The sequence below is a fragment of the Rattus norvegicus genome, chromosome 3, assembly GCF_021556685.1.
Source record: "Rattus norvegicus strain SHRSP/BbbUtx chromosome 3, alternate assembly SHRSP_T2T, whole genome shotgun sequence".
In the NCBI taxonomy this organism is placed as follows: Eukaryota; Metazoa; Chordata; class Mammalia; order Rodentia; family Muridae; genus Rattus; species Rattus norvegicus.
In genome coordinates, this window is record NC_141536.1 from 20,134,828 (window position 1) to 20,155,479 (window position 20,652).

Sequence of the window (20,652 nt, forward strand, 5' to 3'; positions counted from 1 at the left end):
CATAGAATGTTTCTGCACACAGCTTCACAGATCTGAATGTCGACAAGGGCCATCTTGAACTTCAGCAAGACTCTGAAGCTATTTCACAGGCGAACCTTCATCTTACACAGCACTTTTCCTCTCTTCCCTTCTTAGAAGGTAGGGCATGGGTGGGCATTCAAGGAAAGTTCTAGAGAGATTCTTACTAACCAATGGAAGAAGAGGAGGGAAACAGTCAGTAAAATCGTGTGCTGACTTGACACAAGCTACAGTCATACAGGAAGAGGGAGCATCAGTTGAGAAAACGCCTCCATTACATTAGCCTGTGGGACATTTTCTTGATTAATAATTGATGTGGGAGGACCCAGCCTACTGTGGAAGGTGCCAACCCCCGGGTAAACCTGGGTGGCAGAAGAAAACATGGCAGAGAAACCCTGTAGAGCAGGCAGCTTCCTCCACAGCCTCTGCTTCAGTTCCTGTCTGCTGGATCCTGCCTTGAGTTCCTGTCCTGACCTCCCTTCATGGCGGACTGACATAAACTCCTCCCTCCCCAAACTGCTTTTGGTCATGGTGTTTATCTCAGCAATAAAAACTTAACTAGGTTAGGTAGGGAGGCTCTTCACTGGGTTTTCTTTTACTCCCCCCCCTTTAGAGAATAACAAGGAAAAGCTAGAAGTCATTAACTCCTTTGCAAAATGTCCTCAGCTTCACCTTCCACACCCTATGACTTAGCTCCTCTCCTTTAAGGTCTCTTGTCACAGAACTGCCCTGAACTTCTAGAATGAGATTTAGACATGGAGAAGAAGAACCTCTGAAACAAGTTGCCTTTTCCCTTCTAATGAAATCTGTGGGGCCAGTGGTATAACTTGGTGGGAGATCATCTGCCTGGCAGGCAGAGAACCCTGAGTTTAATCTCCAGCATCGCCACAGGAAAACTATGAGTTAAGCCTTTCAGTTTGTTTTTAAGTTAGTGTACAAAGCATCGGGCTTTGTAATGGTGTTTTCCTGCACATATGTCTTGGTTCCTCCATTTAACTCTTGACTTTACTATTTACTAGTCCATCAACCTCGGGACAACTGCTTAACAAAGACAGTTGGAACAATATCACTCAGAAATTGTTGTGAGAATTATTTACTATAATCCATATAAAGTTCTCACACACTGACCAGACAGAGTCTCAGTACATTTGCGCACACTCACCAATGCAGGCTAATGAGTCATCGGACTGGATTTCACCTAAATATCGTGCAGCTCTTGTGTAGGGAGCTGCATGTCTGATGTCAGACATCACTGCTGATGGGACATCATTCCCTCCTCCTTTTGGGCCTGTTTCTCCTCCTCACCCTTCACTCACCAGAATTTAACATGTATACAGATAAGTGTGTGCATGTTGTATTCATCAAATAACATTTTATTTTCACTCACCATCTAAAGTGTGTGAGGTCGGTGTTTTCTTGCTCTTGTCTCTAGGATCAAATTCTCTGGTGCTATTCTCACATTAGTCAAGCCTCCGAGATTCCAGTCTGCTGTGCTGGTTATCAGGCAGCAGCTGAGCCACTTACCCCCCTCCTCTACTGCCACCATGTGGCTATGGTTAGTTATAACCAGCACTTCCATGTGACTTGGCAAGATTTGGATTTTTTTCTTTAATTTTTTTTTTTGTATTTTCCAATTTATTAAATTATAGGGTCTGACATCTGATGCTTTTTTATTAGATATATTTCTTTACTTACATTTCAAATGTTATTCCCTTTCCCCGTTTCCTGTCCACAAGACCCCCCATCTTCTCCCCCTCCCCCATAGAGGTATTCTCCCCATCCATCCCCCTTACTCCCTTCCCCCATATTCCCCCGCACTGGGTGCCCCAACAAGGCTGTTCTCTGCTACACATGCAGTTGGAGTCCTGGGTCAGTCCATGTATAGTCTTTGGGTAGTGGTTTAGTCTCTGGAAGCTCTGGTTGGTTGGCATTGTTGCTCTTATGGGGTTGCAAACTCCTTCAACTCTTTCAATCCCTCCTCTAATTTTCCCCCAAGGAGGTCCTGTTCTCAGTTCAGTGGTTTGCTGCTAGCATTGACCTCTGTATTGGACATGCTCTGGATGTGTCTCTCAGGAGAGATCTGGTCCCTTTCAGCATGCATTTTTAGCTTCATCAATCTTATCTAGTTTTGGTGGCTATATATATATATATAGAGAGAGAGAGGGGGGCGGGACACATGTGGGGCAGGCTCTGAATGGCCTTTCCTTGAGTCGCTGATTCCATATCCCCTCCTATGGATATTTTTTTCCCTTTTAAGGAGGAGTGGGAGCATCCACATTTTGGCCATCCTTTAAAATTTTTATGAATGTATGCAATGTATCTTTAACATATCCACCCCCAAACCCCTCCTCCAACACCTTCCAGGACTCTTTTCACCTTCATTTCTCCTTTTTATTTTTTTTTAAGAACTTTACACATCTGCACTGCAACTATATCACTTTTACCCTTTTATCCATCTAACTTCTGTTATGGTCATCGTCATCATCACCGTGGTTGTCCCCACCACCAGTCCAAAGTTCATGACTTCTTCTTTAGTTGTTATTATTGCACACTGACATATATGTGTATGTATGTACACATACATACACAACATCTGAGTGCATTTAGCATTGCTTGAACGTACATATGTCAAGGTCTGACCACTTGAAAAACCTAGACAGGATCCTGCCCTTGGAGAAAACTGATTCTCTGTCTCTCCACAGCCATTTACCAACTGTTAGCTCTTCATACAGACATCCTGGGGCTGTACCACATGCTGCTACTCTGCATGCGACAGAAAGAGTCCAGTAGAGGGGAAGACATGTTGTCTATTTATTGGTGCGTCCATCAGGCTCCAGTAGTTTGTCCCTAATTCAGGATCACATAGGCATCCCCAATTAAGATCTACGGGACACTAAACAAAACCAAAATTAGTTAATAGGGGAAATGATTGATGTAGGTGGGCCCAGCCAGAGTGGGTGGTGCCATCCTTAGGCAGGTGGTCCTGAGTTGCATAAGAAAGCAGGCTGGGCAAGTCATGGAGAGAAAACCAGTAAGCAGGGTTCCTACTTCAGCTCCTGCCTCCAGGTCCCTGCCTTGAGTTCCTGCCCTGACTTCCCTTAGAGATGGATTATAAAATGAAAGCTGAAATGAACCCTTTTTCCCCCAACCTTCAAATATTGGTGTTTGTACTCATGTTTAACTCTGTGCTGCTGTCAGTCTTAACCAGAGAAGCTCCTTTTTTTGCAGTGGGCATCCATTTCTGCAGAGATTCACAGCTATTCAAAGGGCTGAGGAAAAGGACTGACTGTTCTTTGGTCAACCTGATAGGGCATCTACACTTCCTCCAAAGCTCAGGGAACAGAATGGATAGGGAGTCAGAAAGAATGAGTTAAATGAAGGGGAAAGGGTGTGGAACACTGTCTTCCTGACATGATATGGCACATTAGACTTAGGGACTTATGGTAACTGGGATTAGCTGGACAAGACCCACACAAGATTGGGCTTTCAACATTCTATTAGTTGGAGAGAAAACTGAAGCCACCACACTTTGGTTGCAACTCATGGGGAAATCAAGCTGAAATTGATCATCCTTTCTGTTAGTTAGCTTTCATAGAGCCAGAATGTACAAAGCTGGAGGAGAAAAGTCATCAAAGGTCTCACCAGCCATGAGCCTTGCAAGCTATAATACCACTGATGTGCCCACTGGTGGAATAGTGGCATGATTTTTACCAAGGAGACAAAACACTTTCTTGTTGAGTTTCAACTCCACAGAAATTTAAACCAGGTGCTGTAAACATTGTCAAGAGTCCATGACTGGGATACCACATGCCCTGCTACTGTTGCTCTGCTAAATAACCAGGCTACCAGACTGCCTATCTGTTTATATGCATAGGTTCCTGCTTTCAGCTTTCATCAGAGAAACTCCTATCTACAGTAAACAGTGGTTGATGCAGACTTGTAATTTGTCAAAATGCTGAGAATACGTCTGTTGAATGTTTACCCTAAATAGGACATCCATATCAACCCCTCCAAGGCTCAGGAAACAGTGCAGAAAAAAAAAAACCTAAGAGCTAGAAGATGGTTAGGAGTGCTGTAAACTATTATCTTCTGTACACTATTGGACATGACATCACAGCAGTTGACTACCTGAAGAAGACTGAGCCTATTAACACAAACGAGAGAGACAGAGACAGAGAGACAGAGAGAAACACACAGAGAGAGAACATGAGAAAAGGGGATTCACTGCAAAGGGGTTCAGTGGGAGGGTGAAGGGACTAAGAGAAGATAATGTAAGAATACGGTCAAAATATTGTTTAATATATATATGTGTGTGTGTGTATATGTGTGTGTGTGTATATATATATATATACGGTCAAAATATTGTTTAATGTATATTTGTGTGTGTATGTGTGTATATGTGTGTCTATATATATATATATATATACATATATATATATGATAGAATAATTATGTCATGGATGGAAGAAGGGCTCATGAGGCCTCACCCCTTCCTAAGGAGCTATTGGCCGTTAATGGTTGCTGAGGACAGGGGAGACATTTCCTTTAGTAGTGTAGCCGCTCGTAAGTTGCCCAGATCCAGTCAATATAATCCCTTACTCATGTTCCTGTAAGCAACTGTAACTAAACTCAGTGGACCATCCAAACTCAAAAAGACCTCAAAGTGAAATAAGAACTATTTGGGAGAAGGAAGATCAGCAGGAGTGGATGTCAAGAGAGCAGTATGGTAAATATAATCAAAATGTATTATATCTGTGTATGAAATTATCAAAATTATTTTGTGAAGAAAAAAATGTTTAAGTGTTTCTGCCAATTTTTTCAGTGACTCTTCTAGACATCTATACTATGAATGATGCAAAACACAGTGCAAATCACAAAGATGTTAAACGCTTTAGCAAAATGCTGGGAATTTAAACATCTGATATACGGGCTGAGTCAATATGGTATAGTTTATTTAGATGGTGAATTATAAAGCAACTGATTTATTCAGAACTTTTACAATATACCAAAGTATTTTAATATGTACTGTTACGTAAAGTAGAACACAGAATTCAGTAACTATCAATGTTATTAAGAATGGGGAAAAAAACTGGAAAAAAAACTAGAATATTGACATCAGTTGTCTCTGCTCCTATGATTGTCTTCACTTCTACAATGAGCTCCTTAGTCAGAAAATGATACTGTTTTTGTTGATTAACTCCAACAGGATTCATTTCCTGCTAGCTTCTGAGCAACCAAAAAACTCACATGTGAACTAAAGCTAATACTTACTTCCAGATTCATTTCTTTTCCCGATACTAAACATATAAAGAGTAATCAAACTTGAATGATGATGACTTTTATAAATACACACATACACATAAAGCTAGAAAGAGATCTGTAAAAATGGTGACAGTAATTATCAGTAGTAAAATTTTATGGCTTTTAAATATCTTTTTAACTTAATTTTTATTATATGTTCTATGATAAACATGTTTTAAAATAGAAAATTTATAATAAAAAGTTTGCTATCTTTCTAAAATCCAAACACCAAGCAGATTTCAGCAAATCAATGGAATATCAACAGCTATTAAAACATTACAGAAGAGTTTTTAATAGCATGAAAAACTTCTGATGTTAGGAACTGATCACACTATCTGACAGTATGCTCAGAATGATCCCAATGTCATTTAAAGACAAACCAAAGCCTATGAATACATAAAAAAAAAAAACCCTATATATGAATGGTACCAAAACATACAGTATTCAGGTGGCAGAATTATATTTTTAAACCATTTTTGCATCTGTATTTTGGCCAATTTTCCTCTAGCAAATATGAATTTTTTTCTAATAGGCAAAAAAAGCTTTTTAAAAAGTTGAGGTTAAACAAAGCATTACCTTGCTAAATAACAGAACAGATGCTGATGAGCAGGATACAGAAAGGTCCTCCTACTGAGGTTTTCAAGCTCTATACACACCAGTGTCAGTCAATAGGATGCCTGCTTCCCAACATCATGACAGCAGTCAGCAAGAAAACATCCCTTCCTGTTCATACTTCATTATGCTGGACTGGACCAGTGACTCCCACAGCAGAGACCACTGCTAACTACAGCATCAGGCACCATCTGGAACCTTTAGTTTTGACAGTGCTGGGTGGGAATCAGATACTTTGGAGCTATGTGTATGCTAGGTTAAGAGTTCACCACTGAGCTATATTCCCAACCTTGTATGGACCCTGGTAGAGAAGGATCTGGAGAAAATAAGTACAGCTATGAGTCTGATTGCAAGTAAACATGATTTGCAATCAAGTGATTATGGAAATGCACTGTTTACACTGCACAGAACACACTCACTAGGGAATTCTACTCTCAGACCTGGTGGAATTCTGAGGTCATCAGAAGACAATTTTCAAGACATTGCCTTCAAGGGTGCCATGTCAATATTGACTGGAAACAATTTCAGAGATGTCACGCTAGAGATGTAAACAGCTCAAGAACCCAGCTTCCTGTTTATATAATTAGAAATCGCTTTACTGCTAGCCACAAAGTGAGTCAGGATTCTGATTTAATCTGAGTTTCTTGACTTTCCACATACTAAACCAGACTACAAAGAACAGCTGTAAAGCCAGAAGACAGGAAGGACAGAAATAAATACAGACATGTGTCCTCTAGCCCAAACAATGAGACAGCTACAGAACTAGATTATCAGTTCAATCTATTTCTAGATCGCTGTCTTCACTGTGACAGGTGGCAGAGTTTCGCACAGATGTCAGCACCAAGACCTTTTCTGGGAGCAATCCAAATTCCTGCAGGAAAGCTTCAAGGTCTACAGCAAAGAAATCTTCGCCCAGCTGGTCAGTGACACGAACAAAATTGCCAATCAATTCACCCGCCTTGTAGATGAGCAGAGCAGGAAGGGCATTCCGGGTAAAACGATTGCTGGCCCCAATAACCAAGCTCCTCACTCGGCAGAATTTGACAGTGGGGTACTCTGCGGCAAGGCAGATCATGCAGCCATTCATGGCTTCAGTCCCTGGGACACCATCTTCATAAATATGAACCATGATAAGGGTGCTTTTCTGTTCTTTATCAATCATATGTAAAAATCCTTCTCCACTGGGGATCTCAAGCACTTGCTTGAATTGAGGCCCTTTATGAAACTGCTGCCGTAATTCTTCCATCCTCTGCTTCCGATACTGCTGCAGAAACTCTTCATCATCCAAATTCTTGTCCATCATACCACACTCCTTCAGAGTCATCTGCAGGAAAACCAGCAGACATGGAGAACCAAGACAGACACGGAACATATGTCATTGATGTAGATATGTACCCAGTACTTAGAAACATGAGGCTTCACACTAGTGTCTTATTCATATTATATCATCTCTCTTAAAATTTGTATGGATAGAGGTGTATTTTATGTGCACCAGGTGCATGCTGGAGCCTGTGGAGGTCAGAAGGGGGCACTGGCTCCCCAGGAACTGCAGTTACAAAGGTCGTGAGCCACCACACAGGTGCTGGGAACCAACCCTGGATCATCTATAAAAACAGGTACTTTTAACAGCTGAATCTTCTTTCCAGATTGAAATGTTTTCATTACTTTGACTTTCAGGGGAAGGGAGCATGCTCATACCATGCTGCTCCTGTGGAAGTTAGAGGACAACTTGCAGGAGTTAGTTCTCTCCTACCATGTGGTGCTTATGCCCTTGGCCATCATGATTGAAGTCACCTATGACTGAATTCTTGAGTTAATCTCATTGGAAGAACTTTAATAACTCCATTTTGTAAATGTAGGTATTAACCCAAAGATTTTACATGATTTGCACAAAAGTATAAAGTATACTCAAGTATAAAGTACAAGACTAGGATTCAAACTAGAACTTTTAAAGATCTCTTTTTATCTTTTAATTATGTGTATATATGTATGTGTGTGGGGAGGTATGCATGTGCCTACATAGTTCAAAAGAGGGTGTCAGATTCCCAGGAGCAGTTGGAAGTCATCTTTTGAGTTCTGAGAACCACACTGGGGTCTCTAAGAGCAGTGTCTATTCTTATCCACTAAGCCATCTCTCTAGCCCCTTAAACTAGATTTTAGAAACTCAAGTTTGAAACTTCAATACCATTTTGCTTCTCATTCCAATACAGCAGCACCACATAGTACCACGTCCCCTCTGAGCAATGTCAGTCTAGACTAAGTTCTAGTCACTCTTACCTTTTTGAAAAGACAACACAATTAAGGAACTTCCAAAAAACACAGCTCAATCCACATGACACATGACGAGTGATAAATTGCACTTTAAGGTTTATTCATTTTATGTGTGTTTTGCTGCATATATTTATGTGCACCAAATGAGTGCTTGGTGCCTTTGGAGATCAGATCTCCTGGAACCGGAGTCACGGATGTTTGTGGACCACTTTGTGGGTGCTGGGGGATCAAACCCAGGTCCTCTGCAAGAACATGTGTTCTTAACCATTGAGCCAGCTCTCCAGCCCAATTTTTTTTTTCAATTTTGAAACAAGGTTTCCCTATGTAGAACAGGCTAGCCTGGTTCTCACTATGTATTCCAGGCTGGCTTTGAACAAACAATCCTGAGCCTGTCTTAGCCTCCCATGTAGTGGAATTAGACATATACTACCAGGCTCAGCTTTTTTATTGCCAGTTAGCTGACTGTAGCTGTCTTACTTGTGCAGCAGCAGCTATGGGTGTCTCATAACCTGCTTTTGTCTCTAGGCAATGTTAACTCCTTTATAATGACTGAGCATGGTAGCTCTCTACCCCTTTAATCCCAGCAATCAGAAGGCAGGGACAGACAGATCTTTATGATCTACAGCCTGGTCTACACAGTGAGTTCTAGGCCAGCACAGTGAGACTCTGTTTCAAAAGAGAAAAAAATAATAATTTATAACTATTTCCTGATGCTTCCAAACATTTTTACAAATTGATATACATAGATCATACTGACCTTCCTCCAGCCTCATTTCTGTCAGACAGACAGTTTCCAGTTCTAGTCTACTATAGGTGGCCTAAGAGGACAGGGACAGAATCTCTTACAACTGACCTGTGGTCACATGACTGCTGCTTCATTCTGGTGTCTCTGCTCAACAGCTATGAGCAGCAGGCACACTATGCTATAGCCAGCTTCCCTGACAGATCTTCTTTCTCCTGGCCTGGGGCAGCAAAACATCTCTGACTAACCCTGTAAGACTAGAGGTGGTAAGCAGGGGCCACACAACACTGGATCAGAAGTGTCATAACCAGCATCCTTCTGAATTCTCTTTACCAATCTTCTTCCCATTGCTCTAACTTGAGACTCTCCCATTTGGCTGATTTGACTGCGTCTTTTAGCTGACATGGCCTTTGTCTAGGTTTTATGCCCTGAAATTATTCCCCAGTCAAAGTGATTGACTCAGTTTTATCTGCACCCTCATGTTGGCTGATATTTTTAAATGTCAACTTGCTGTTATGCTGTGTGCCTGCTCTCCATGCAGATGGAGGTCAGAAGACAACAGTGGAGCTAGTTCTCTCCTCCCTCCTTTACATGGGTTCTGGGGACTGAACTCAAGTCACCAGGCTTGTCTAACAAACTCCTTTCCCCACTGAGCCCTTCTTCTGGCCCCAGTGCCTGACAGCTTTAAGCCACTGCTAACTGATCTGAGGCACTCAGGAACACTTCTTCCATAGTCAGAAGGAACAAGAGAGACCTTTAATGCTGATAAGGTAAGAAGGTGTCAGGGACCTGGGCTCAAGTATCTCCCTGAATGTCTATTCTATTTACTATCTCCACAAAATAATCATGAACGTAATTAGGAAACTAATATATGCTCCAGAACGCCAGAAAGATAAAGGTTATGACCTCATCTAGCAAATAAAAGCATAGGCTCAGGAAGAGACTTTGCCGTAACAATGTATAGCTGAGTTGAGAGCAAACCCAGATGCACCCCAAGTTATGGCAGGGCTCCCAGTTTTGCCCTGCATTTCAATGCACCTCAGGAGCCAAATCTACTTTCCTCCCTTCCTGAATCACCAAGCCCATTTCCAGCAGCCAGGGAAGCCTTGAAGAAGCCATTACCTTCCCACTGATTTTCTCCTGGAGGTCCTTCTGTTTCTGCTGCTCCTCCTCTTCATCCAGATGGGACCGGCAGCTCATAGACAGCTTTTGATCAGCCGCTCCATCTCCCGGCACTGCTCCTCCCTCTGCTCTGTCTCCAACTGCTTGAAGCGGCGCCAGTCATTGATCACCCCTTTTGGACCTGAATAGGACAAGCATAACTGAGAACAGACCAGGGGCTTTGGGCGGCTGACATCTGTGACAGGATTCACATTGGCATGGAGCCTGCTGTATCTATGACACAGTTAGCAAGGGCCTCTGTATAGCCTTACGTGGGGCACAAGGAGGTCTACTGCAGCGCACTTTGCAGGAATTAAATGGCCAACCTAATGCTCAACATCCTACAAGTTATGATTCATCTACTCGAAGGTAAAGAAGAAACATGTAGAAAGAAGGGAATTTGACACAGAGAGGTCCTGGTAGCCCACATCTGCAACATCAGCATTCCACACTGGAAGATCACATGTTCAGCCTGAGTTACAGTAAGATCCTCCCTCCAAAAACCAAGGGCTATGAATACAGTTCAGCTGCAAGAGTACTAAGCAAGCATTCACAAAGCCGTAGATTTGATCCCCAGCACCCAAAGGCAAGAAGGGGTAAGATCAGACAGTTCTACATATCTTGACATAAAAGATACTCCAAAAATAATAATAAGCTAGGCATAGTGATGCATGCCAGGAATCCCTACTGAAGAAACTGAGGATGGAGGATCATTTGAGATTAGGAGTTCAAGGCCAGCTTGAACGACATGAGACACTATCTCTAAAAAGGTGGCAAAAATTTCAAAACCTGTTAAACATAGTAGGAGAGAAACTAAATGAAAAAATACTGTTGCTGGCTGAACTACAAGCATTACCTCAACCTAAGCAATCTGACAATATTAGGATGTTACAGTGGGTTGGGCTGTGGACTGTGGTAGAGCACTTGCAAAGCATGAACAAAGCCCTCGGCCAATCCCCAGAAGTAGAAAGTTACAAACTAAAAACAATACACAGTAGTATAAGAACCACTGAGATGACTCACCACACAGGGATCCTACAGTATAAGCCTGGAGACCTGAAGTAGATAAATCCCTGGAATTTAACTGTGAAGGTGAGAGAACCCACTCCAAAAAGTCCTCTTCTCTCCATACTGGTATCCAAGCATTGTAACCAAGCATATAGGCCATGCATATACATACAACAATAAAACAGACTTTAACTTAAGAAAACTAACAGTGTAAAAACGACATTTCTAGGAATTAATCATATATTAATCAGTATACTCATATACACGATTTACGGGTTGTCAAACACGCTCCAGCAAGTTCCCTTCCATTGCTGATATGCATACAGATTTGCATTGCACAGAGAAAGGGCAGAAGCAAGCACAATGAAGGACTACACCATGTTATCTCTGGAAGGAAAGTGGGACTGGAGTTGGAGAAAGGAGAGCAGGACTTCTAACAGATATACACTTCAAAGGCCACTTTTCCAGCCCATTTCCAGAGCTCAGAGCCTTCAGTACCTGTATTGACTGAAATGCCTTCGCCTGCCAGCTCAGCCTCCGCAGGCGTGGAACTACTGGCTGGGGCTCCCCTGCCTCTGTCTTTGTCTTCATGGTCACTGTCCTCATCCTCACTGGTGCTGTAGTAGTACTGCAATTTCTCCCCCAGCAACTTGTCATCCAGGGTTGTCATGGCGCCTAGAAGAGAGCAATGTATCTGGCTGGAGCAAAGAAGACATAACTTGGACTGACTGACTCCCCACAACGTTATACGACTCTGAAGGTGCCTTCATAAGCAGAATCTCAGCAAACCCCAACCCTGGATCTATGCCATAGTTTACCAGGCTTTTGCTAGAGCAGGCAAAATGAAGACTTGGATAAGGCACATTCTTTGCTGAGTTCTGTCACAAACACTGGAGCTGTTAACAGGCCCACAGATGTGTGATTCCAGAAGCCTTAGAGGTACATTACTGTCTACCTGTGTGGACTGGGTAAGAGGAATTTACTGCTCAAGGTTTTTATTCATACCCACTTTTAGTTTTAAGACTGCTAGCTAACAAATCAGGGGAAAGTCCTCAGGGAAAACCTCAAAAGGGGCTGACTACCAAGGGTAGGTATACCATTGAAACTAAGTCATTCACTCCTTGCCTCACTAAGAGCCTAGATAAATGGTCTCAAGCTGGACCAAATCTGACCAGCTAAAGCAAGTCTCCGCAACAAAATTCAAGTAAGAGTCAGATGTTTAAAGAGCACCTAGGACCCAGGTATTTTGAGGAAAGATTCCATTCAGTGCTTTAGAAGTCTGTTTAAGAATCCAGCAGGAATGACTAATCAAAAACAAAAACAAAACGTCCTTCCTCTAAGCATCCCAACACTGGGCTGCCTTCAGAAGAAACTTAGCACGTGGTATTTACACTATTACAATGTACCTCTCTCCCACACAGTCAGGATCTCTGTGGGGGCTGAACAACAAACAATCAAGAGGACAAGGAAAGGAAGAAAACTTTTGAAAGCTCCTTGTCAGGGATGTGCCAGAGGGCCACAACTCCGTCCCAGAGATATCAGTGCTGTGCAATGGGTGAAACAGGGCCAGAGTGGAGTGTACTATGGAGGCTGGGCTGCTGAGAGGCAAGGAGGCCAGCACACTGGCAGACAAAAGTGGCATGCATGCGCAGAGCAGATGGTAAACCTCAAGTGGGGATAGTAAACTTGAAGAGCTGGAGGATCGTGAAGAGGGTGGGAGCAGCAGTGAAGTGAGCTGGGCAGGGCCAGTGAAAGGCTTGCAAGAGTGTTAAAAGAAAGTAGGACGGGGCTGGGGATTTAGCTCAGTGGTAGAGCACTTACCTAGGAAGCGCAAGGCCCTGGGTTCGGTCCCCAGCTCCGAAAAAAAGAACCAAAAAAAAAAAAGAAAGAAAGAAAGAAAGTAGCACAGTGAGGAGGGCGGGGCTGAGCAGATGGACCAGAGAAGGGCGGGGCTAAGCTTCCAGGAAGGCGGAGCTTATGGGACAAACGGGCAGGGTCAGGAGGCTAAATAAATCAAAGCTAAAAGGCCAGGGTGGAAAAGGACGGAGCCGTAAGACAGGCGGAGCTGAGGAGGCGGAGCAGTGAGGAAGGCGGGGCTGAGGAGGGACGGGCTGAAGAGGAGCAGCCTGGAGAATGGAGCGGGAGAAGGGCGGGCTGAGGAGGCGGGGCAGCGTGGAAGACGGAGCTGGGTAGGGCAGATGAGGAGGGCGGTACTGATGAGGGACGCTCGGAGTCTCGAAGGGAGTTTGAGACGCACGGGAGAAACTGGAATCCAGGAGCCCGGAGGCAAAGTAGCTCGCCCAAGGCGCGCAAACCCCTGTCCCCACCCATGTCTAGGCCCGCCGCTTCCTCCCGCCGACGCCTGTGCACTTAGTTACCTCGCTCACTCAGTCTGTTCCTTCTGGACTAGCAACTCCGGTCACCAACAAAGAACGCTCGCTTAGAGAAAGAGAAGTAACCGAAAACCTTACGCAACAGAGAAAAGCTGCAGTGGACTCTGCGGACCAATCACTCGGCCTTCCGGCGTCACGGCGGACGCACGCTGCCCAATCACAAGAAACTTATCTTGGCGTCTGTGGAGAAGCTACGGGTCTTAGCTTAGGACAAAACACCTCGATTTGTACTTCTAGTTTAAAATAAGACAACTTTATTAACTTTTGTTCCAGGTTCCTAGAAAAGTTATAAATGAATATTAAAGCGAAAAAACTTCAAAAATATTAATTTCTTCAAGAATAAGTAACTCAAAGAACAAAAGTTGTATGACAGCCTGAATTGGATTATTGGACAAGAAACGGGCCTGGACAACCGAAGAAATTTGAGTAACTCGTATCAACTAATATTGGTCAAATAGTTGACTCGACAGTTTACAGAGTACTTCAGTTATGTATCGTGATAACCTTTGAAAATTCTAGATAAAGAGATCATTTGATTAATACCCAAAATGTACCCAACATTCTCCTACATCCGAATTACTGGTACAGGAGTTCCCCATTTCTTGAGCTAATAAATAACACTGTTCTTCTCTTCTCTCCTGCTTTAACAGGTTTCCTTTCTACAGCATATTATACTTTCTCATCCTTAAAAAAATACAAGACACTACTAAAAGTCTAAAACTTGGGGATATCTATCAATATTATAAAAACGTATATCTTTTAGTCCAATCATTCCAGTTACGGAGTATAGAAAAGTTGAAGGTATATATTGTTACATTTAATAATAGAGTTTTATTTTATTAATAAAGTACTTAATAAGAAGTATGGAGGCTCATGCCTGCAGAAATCGCAACACTCAGAACATTGAAAGAGAAGAGTCACTGAAACCCAAGATTCAAGTTGGGCAAAAGGGACTCTACTTCAAAACAATAAAATAAATAGATCAGTGCCCTCTCCCCACGCTGGCTGCTGGTAGTTCTAGTCTTTTTGCTTCCATTGCTCATAGCAGGCACCAGCCCACCCACCAGCTTTCGGACTGTGACCAACTTCGAGCTTATCTTCCTTGCCATCAAGCCAGATGGGGTGCAGCGCCACCTGATGAGCGAGATCATCAAAGGATTCCAGAAGGAGGGGTTCTGCCTGGCCGCCATGAACTTCCTTCGGGCTTCTGAAGAACACCTGAAGCAGCAGTACACTGGCCTGAAAACCGTCCTTTCTTCTCTAGGCTAGAGAAGTACATGAACTCAGGGCCTATAGCGGCAGTGGTGTGGGAGGGGCTCAATGTGGTGAAAACAGGTGATGCGGGGGCAAACCGATCCAGCTGTTTCGAAACCAGGCACCATTTGTGGGGATTTCTGCATTCTGGTTGGCAAGAACATCATTCATGGCAGTGATTCAGTGGAGAGTGCTAAGAAAGAGATCGATCTATAGTTTAAGCCCGAGAGACTGATTGACTAGAAGTCTGGTCCTCATGACTGTGTGTACAGGTAGACATGGAGAAACCAGAGTCCTCTTCAGCACTACTGATGGGGCTCTGGGACACGGCTCTTCATCCCACTGACTGGATGGATCATCTTTTCTAAAACGATAAAGACTTTGGAACTGGGAAAAAATAAAATGAAATAAATAGATGAGTGTATATCAGCCAAATTTCTACATAAAAAAATCACACAAACAACATTACATATACATAGAGACAAAGATAGAAGTCACTAGCAAATAAATAAGAAATAAGAATTATCTTTGCAAAGCAAATGAGAACCAGTAGAAAGAACACTTTTACAGTTTTTATATGCAATTTTTAATCATTTAATAAGCATTAGCTGTTATAATATTGTCATAGTTATGGTTCTATTGCTCTGAAGAGGCACCACGACCAAGGCAACTCTTAGAAAAGAAAGCATTTAATTGGGCAGCTTGCTTACAGTTTAAAGCAGTGATTCTCAACCTGTGGGTCATGATACCTTTGGGGATCAAACAACTGTGGTCAAATCATAGTAATGAAGTAGCAAAGAAAATAATTTTATGGTTGGTGGTCACCGTAACATGAAGAACTGTGTTAGAGGGTGCAGCATTGGGAAGGGTGAGGACTGGTTTAGAGGGTTAATTCATGATCATCGCAGTCCTGCATGGCGCTGGAGCAGTAGCTGAGAGTTCTACATCCTGATCCATAGTCAAAGAGACTTTGTGCTTGGGGTGAGCTTTTTTTGAAACTTTTTATTGATTGTGAATTTCGCATCACGTCCCCAATTCCCACTTGTCTCCCCATCCTTCATATCTTATGCGTTCGCCCATTTATTTTTATTATTATTCCTTAATCTTTTTTTTACTCCCTCCTGGTCCATCCTCTGACACTTCCTCGTCCTCCTCCCCTGTCTCCAAGAGGATGTCCCCACCCCTAACCCCACCCCACCAAACCTCCCCCTTCCCCGGAGCCTTAAGTCCAGGGTTAGATGCTTTTTCTCTCACTGAGGCCAGACCTGGCAGTCCCCTGCTGTATATGTGGGGTGTGGGCCTCATATCAGCTGGTGTATGCTGCCTGGTTGGTGACTCAGTGTCTGAGAGATCTCCAGGGTGTAGATTAGTTGAGAGTGCTGGTCTTCCTATGGGTTCGACATTTAAGAAGAGAGCCCAAAACTAAGCTGGAGGTGCGGGAGCAGGACATAGGTCCTTAAAATGTAGGTTTTAAGAGCATATAGTGTTTTTGCAAACAATCGAAATTCTTTCTCCAGGAACCATGTTAGGAAGCTTACAGCTGCCTATAATGCCAGCCCCAGGGTATCTGATGCTGTCTTCTGGGCACATGGACACTGCATTCAACATTCATAAATCCACACTCAGATATATACATATACACATAATTGAAATTAAAAATTAAAATAATAAGATGGAAGCCATGCTTTTATAATCCAATCTCATGACCTACTCCTATATGCCTAGGATACTTGAGTCCCTGGATTTAAGCCCCAGCAAAGGGGTTGGGAGAATGAGCCAATGAGTATAGTCCACAGTCAGTGGATGGAGACTGTTTAGGTAAAAAAAAATTTCTAGAAGATTGTGAAGTTAGATGACATAATTAAAGCCTCATAATAATAATAATAATAATCCTTATCCATTTGTATGAGTTAGTTTTTAACACTGTGATCAAAATACCTAATAGGAATAATTTAAGGAGAGGAATTGTTTTGGTTCACAATTTTCGAAGGTTTGGGCATCATAGCAGAGCAGATATGGTTATCTGGTGTTCAAGAAAATAGGAAAGTCAGCACTTGGCTGACTCTCCTGCTTTTTTATTCTATCTGAGTCCTAGCCCATGGGATGGTGCCGCTCATGTTCAGAAGATGTCTTTCCCTCTCAGCTAACACTGTCTGGAAAAATCCTCACAGATGTGCTTCAGTTTCCTGGGTACCTTTAAATTCAGTCAAATTGAAAACAATGATTTACTTTCACTTCATTGAAAAGAAACTACTTACATCTGTCTTTTATTTCTTTATTTTTTCTTAACTCATTATGTTCAGATGATTTTAGATTTACAAGAGTTTTAAAAATAGTACCCCTTCTATCAGAGCCTAGCTTCACTTTAGAATTTCATCTTCTTGCCCCAACTGGGTTGTGGGGGTGATAGATTAGGAGACCTGGATAGACCATCAGACCTGACTAAGCTTCCAAAGTCCACCCATTTGACCCAGGCTCAGAAGTAGGGCCAGGCTCAGAAATGCAAGATATCTCCCCATACCACCCCATCCCTACTACTACCTTGCCATGTGAGTTCTGTATAGGAATGACCTACTGGTCCTCCAGGTTGGAATGGCCCCAGTGCCCTAAGTCAGCCTGGAAAAACTTCAGCCTGAGGGCTAGGCAGGAACTGGAGTGGAGAAAAACTTAAAGGGCTCCTGGGGCTCCTCTTGGATGATCTCTTTGGAAAGACATCAACCAAGAAGACCATCTGCTGCTTTGAGGACCTGGAGCTTAGTTTCAACACCATGGGTAAGCTGCCATCTCTGTTGAAGATGTGGGTGGATGACAAGAACCTTCCAAAGAGGGGCTGCAAAGATAGTTCAGTGTTTTCATTCTCTAATGCTCTTCCAAAGGACCTGTGTTTAGTTCCCAGGTACTGGCAGGCTCATGGAAGAAAGCAAATGAGTAGCCAATGAATGGGTTAGCCTAATCCCAGCACTTAGCAAGCCTACTTTTCACTGCTGCTTTCGTCTGTCTTACTACTCAGCTCACACCCCACTCTCATCAATGGACAGATCATGGAAACAAAAATTAAGCAGAGACTTAGACAGACTAAGAGAAGTCATGAACCAAATGGATTTAACAGATATTTATAGAATATTCTATCCTAAAACAAAAGGGTAATACCTTCCTCTCACAACCTCATGGTACTTTCTATAAAAATGACCATATAATTGGTCATAAAACAGACCTCAACAGATACAGAAAGATATAAATAATCCCATGTGTCCTATCAGACCACCACGGGCTAAAGCTGGTCTTCGATAATAATAAGGAAAGAACACACACATGTACATGGAAGTTGAACAATGCTCTACTCAATGATAACCTGGTCAAGGAAGAAATAAAGAAATTAAAGACTTCTTAGAATTTAATGAAAATAAAGGTACAACATACCCAAACTTATGGGACACAATGAAAGCTGTACTAAGAGGTAAACTCATAGCTCTGAATGCCTGCAGAAAGAAACAGGAGAGAGAATATGTCAGCAGCTTGACAGCACACCTAAAAGCTCTAGAACAAAAAGAAGCAAATACACCAAGGAGGAGTAGAAGGCAGGAAATAATCAAACTCAGAGCTGAAATCAACCAAGTAGAAACAAAAAGGACTATACAACAACAGAACCAACAACTGGTTCTTTGAGAAAATCAACAAGATAGATAAACCCTTAGCCAGACTAACCAGAGGACACAGAGACTGTGTCCAAATAAACAAAATCAGAAATGAAAAGGGAGACATAACAACAGAATCAGAGGAAATTCAAAATATCATCAGATCCTACTACAAAAGCCTATATTCAACAAAACTTGAAAATCTGCAGGAAATGGACAATTTCCTAGACAGATACCAGGCACCAAAATTAAATCGGGAACAGATAAACCATTTAAACAACCCCAGAACTCCTAACGAAATAGAAGCAGTCATTAAAGGTCTCCCAACCAAAAAGAGCCCAGGTCCAGACGGGTTTAGTGCAGAATTCTATCAGACCTTCATAGAAGACCTCATACCAATACTATCCAAACTATTCCACAAAATTGAAACAGATGGAGCACTACCAAATTACTTCTATGAAGCCACAATTACTCTTTATACCTAAACCACACAAAGACCCAACAAAGAAAGAGAACTTCAAACCAATTTCCCTTATGAATATCGACGCAAAAATACTCAATAAAATTCTGGCAAACCGAATCCAAGAGCACATCAAAACAATCATCCATCATGATCAAGTAGGCTTCATTCCAGGGATGCAGGTATGGTTTAATATACGGAAAACCATCAATGTAATCCACTATAAACAAACTGAAAGAACTAAACCACATGATCATTTCATTAGATGCTGAGAAAGCATTTGACAAAATTCAACACCCCTTTGTGATAAAACTCCTGGAAAAAACAGGAATTCAAGGCCCATACATAAGCATAGTAAAAACCATATACTGCAAACCAGAAGCTAATATTAAACTAAATGGAGAGAAACTTGAAGCAATCCCACTAAAATTAGGGACTAGACAAGGCTGCCCATTCTCTCCCTACTTATTCAATATAGTTCTTGAAGTTCTAGCCAGAGCAATCAGAGAACAAAAGGAGATCAAAGGGATACAAATTGGAAAGGAAGAAGTCAAAATATCACTATTTGCAGATGATATGATAGTATAATTAAGTGATCCCAAAAGTTCCACCAGAGAATTACTAAACGTGATAAACACCTTCAACAAAGTGGCTGGGTATAAAATTAACTCAAATAAATCAGTAGCCTCCTTGTACACAAAAGAGAAACAAGCCGACAAAGAAATTAGGGAAACAACACCCTTCATAATAATCCCAAATAATATAAAATATTTCAGTGTGACTTTAACCAAGCAAGTGAAAGATCTGTATGATAAGAACTTCAAGCCTCTGAAGAAAGAAATTGAAGAAGATGGAAAGATCTACCATGTTCATGGATTGGCAGGATTACTATAAAAATGGCAAATTTACCAAAAACTATCTACAGATTCAATGCAATCCCCATCAAAATTCCAATCCAATTCTTCAGAGTTAGACAGAACAATTTGCAAATTCAACTGGAATAACAAAAAACCCAGGATAGCTAAAACTATCCTCAACAATAAGAGGACTTCTGGGGGGATCACTATCCCTGAACTCAAGCAGTATTACAGAACAATAGTGATAAAAACTGCATGATATTGGTACAGAGACAGAGAGATAGACCAGTGGAATAGAATTGAAGACCCAGAAATGAACCCACACACCTATGGTCACTTGATTTTTGACAAAGGAGCCAAAACCATCCAAAGGACAAAAGATAGCATTTTCAACAAATGGTGCTGGTTCAACTGGAGGTCAGCATGTAGAAGAATGCATATCGATCCATGCTTATCACCCTGTACAAAGCTCAAGTCCAAGTGGATCAAGGACCTCCACATCAAACCAGATACACTCAAACTAATAGAAGAAAAAGTGGGGAAGAATCTTGGGCACTGGAGAAATCTTCCTGAACAAAACACCAATGGCTTATGCTCCAAGATCAAGAATCTACAAATGGGATCTCATAAAACTACAAAAATTCTGTAAGGCAAAGGACACTGTTGTTAGGAAAAAATGACCACTAACAGATTGGGAAAAGATCTTTACCAATCCTACAACTGATAGAGGGCTCTTATCCAAAATATACAAAGAACTCATGAAGTTAGGTTGCAGGGAGACAAATGAACCTATTAAAAATGGGGTTCAGGCTCTCTCTCTCTCTCTCTCTCTCTCTCTCTCTCTCTGTCTCTCTTCCTCTCTCTTCCTCTCTCTCCCTCTCTCTTCCTCTCTCTTCCTCTCTCTCCCTCTCTCTTCCTCTCTTCCTCTCCTGGCTTGACA

At 42.1% G+C, this 20,652-nt stretch overlaps 2 pseudogenes across 1 annotated transcript; one reads left to right on the top strand and one right to left on the bottom strand.

Annotated features, from left to right (window-relative positions):
- Positions 1 to 4,949: 4,949 nt before the first annotated feature.
- On the bottom strand, positions 4,950 to 13,635 carry LOC147995434 (phosducin-like protein; annotated as a pseudogene). Its single transcript, XR_015684285.1, has 4 exons — positions 13,492 to 13,635; positions 11,612 to 11,788; positions 10,067 to 10,247; positions 4,950 to 7,255 (listed from the first exon to the last, which is right to left on the bottom strand). The product of XR_015684285.1 is annotated as a phosducin-like protein (transcript).
- Positions 13,636 to 14,054: 419 nt separating this feature from the next.
- Nme2-ps6 (NME/NM23 nucleoside diphosphate kinase 2, pseudogene 6) lies at positions 14,055 to 15,036 on the top strand (annotated as a pseudogene).
- Positions 15,037 to 20,652: the final 5,616 nt, after the last annotated feature.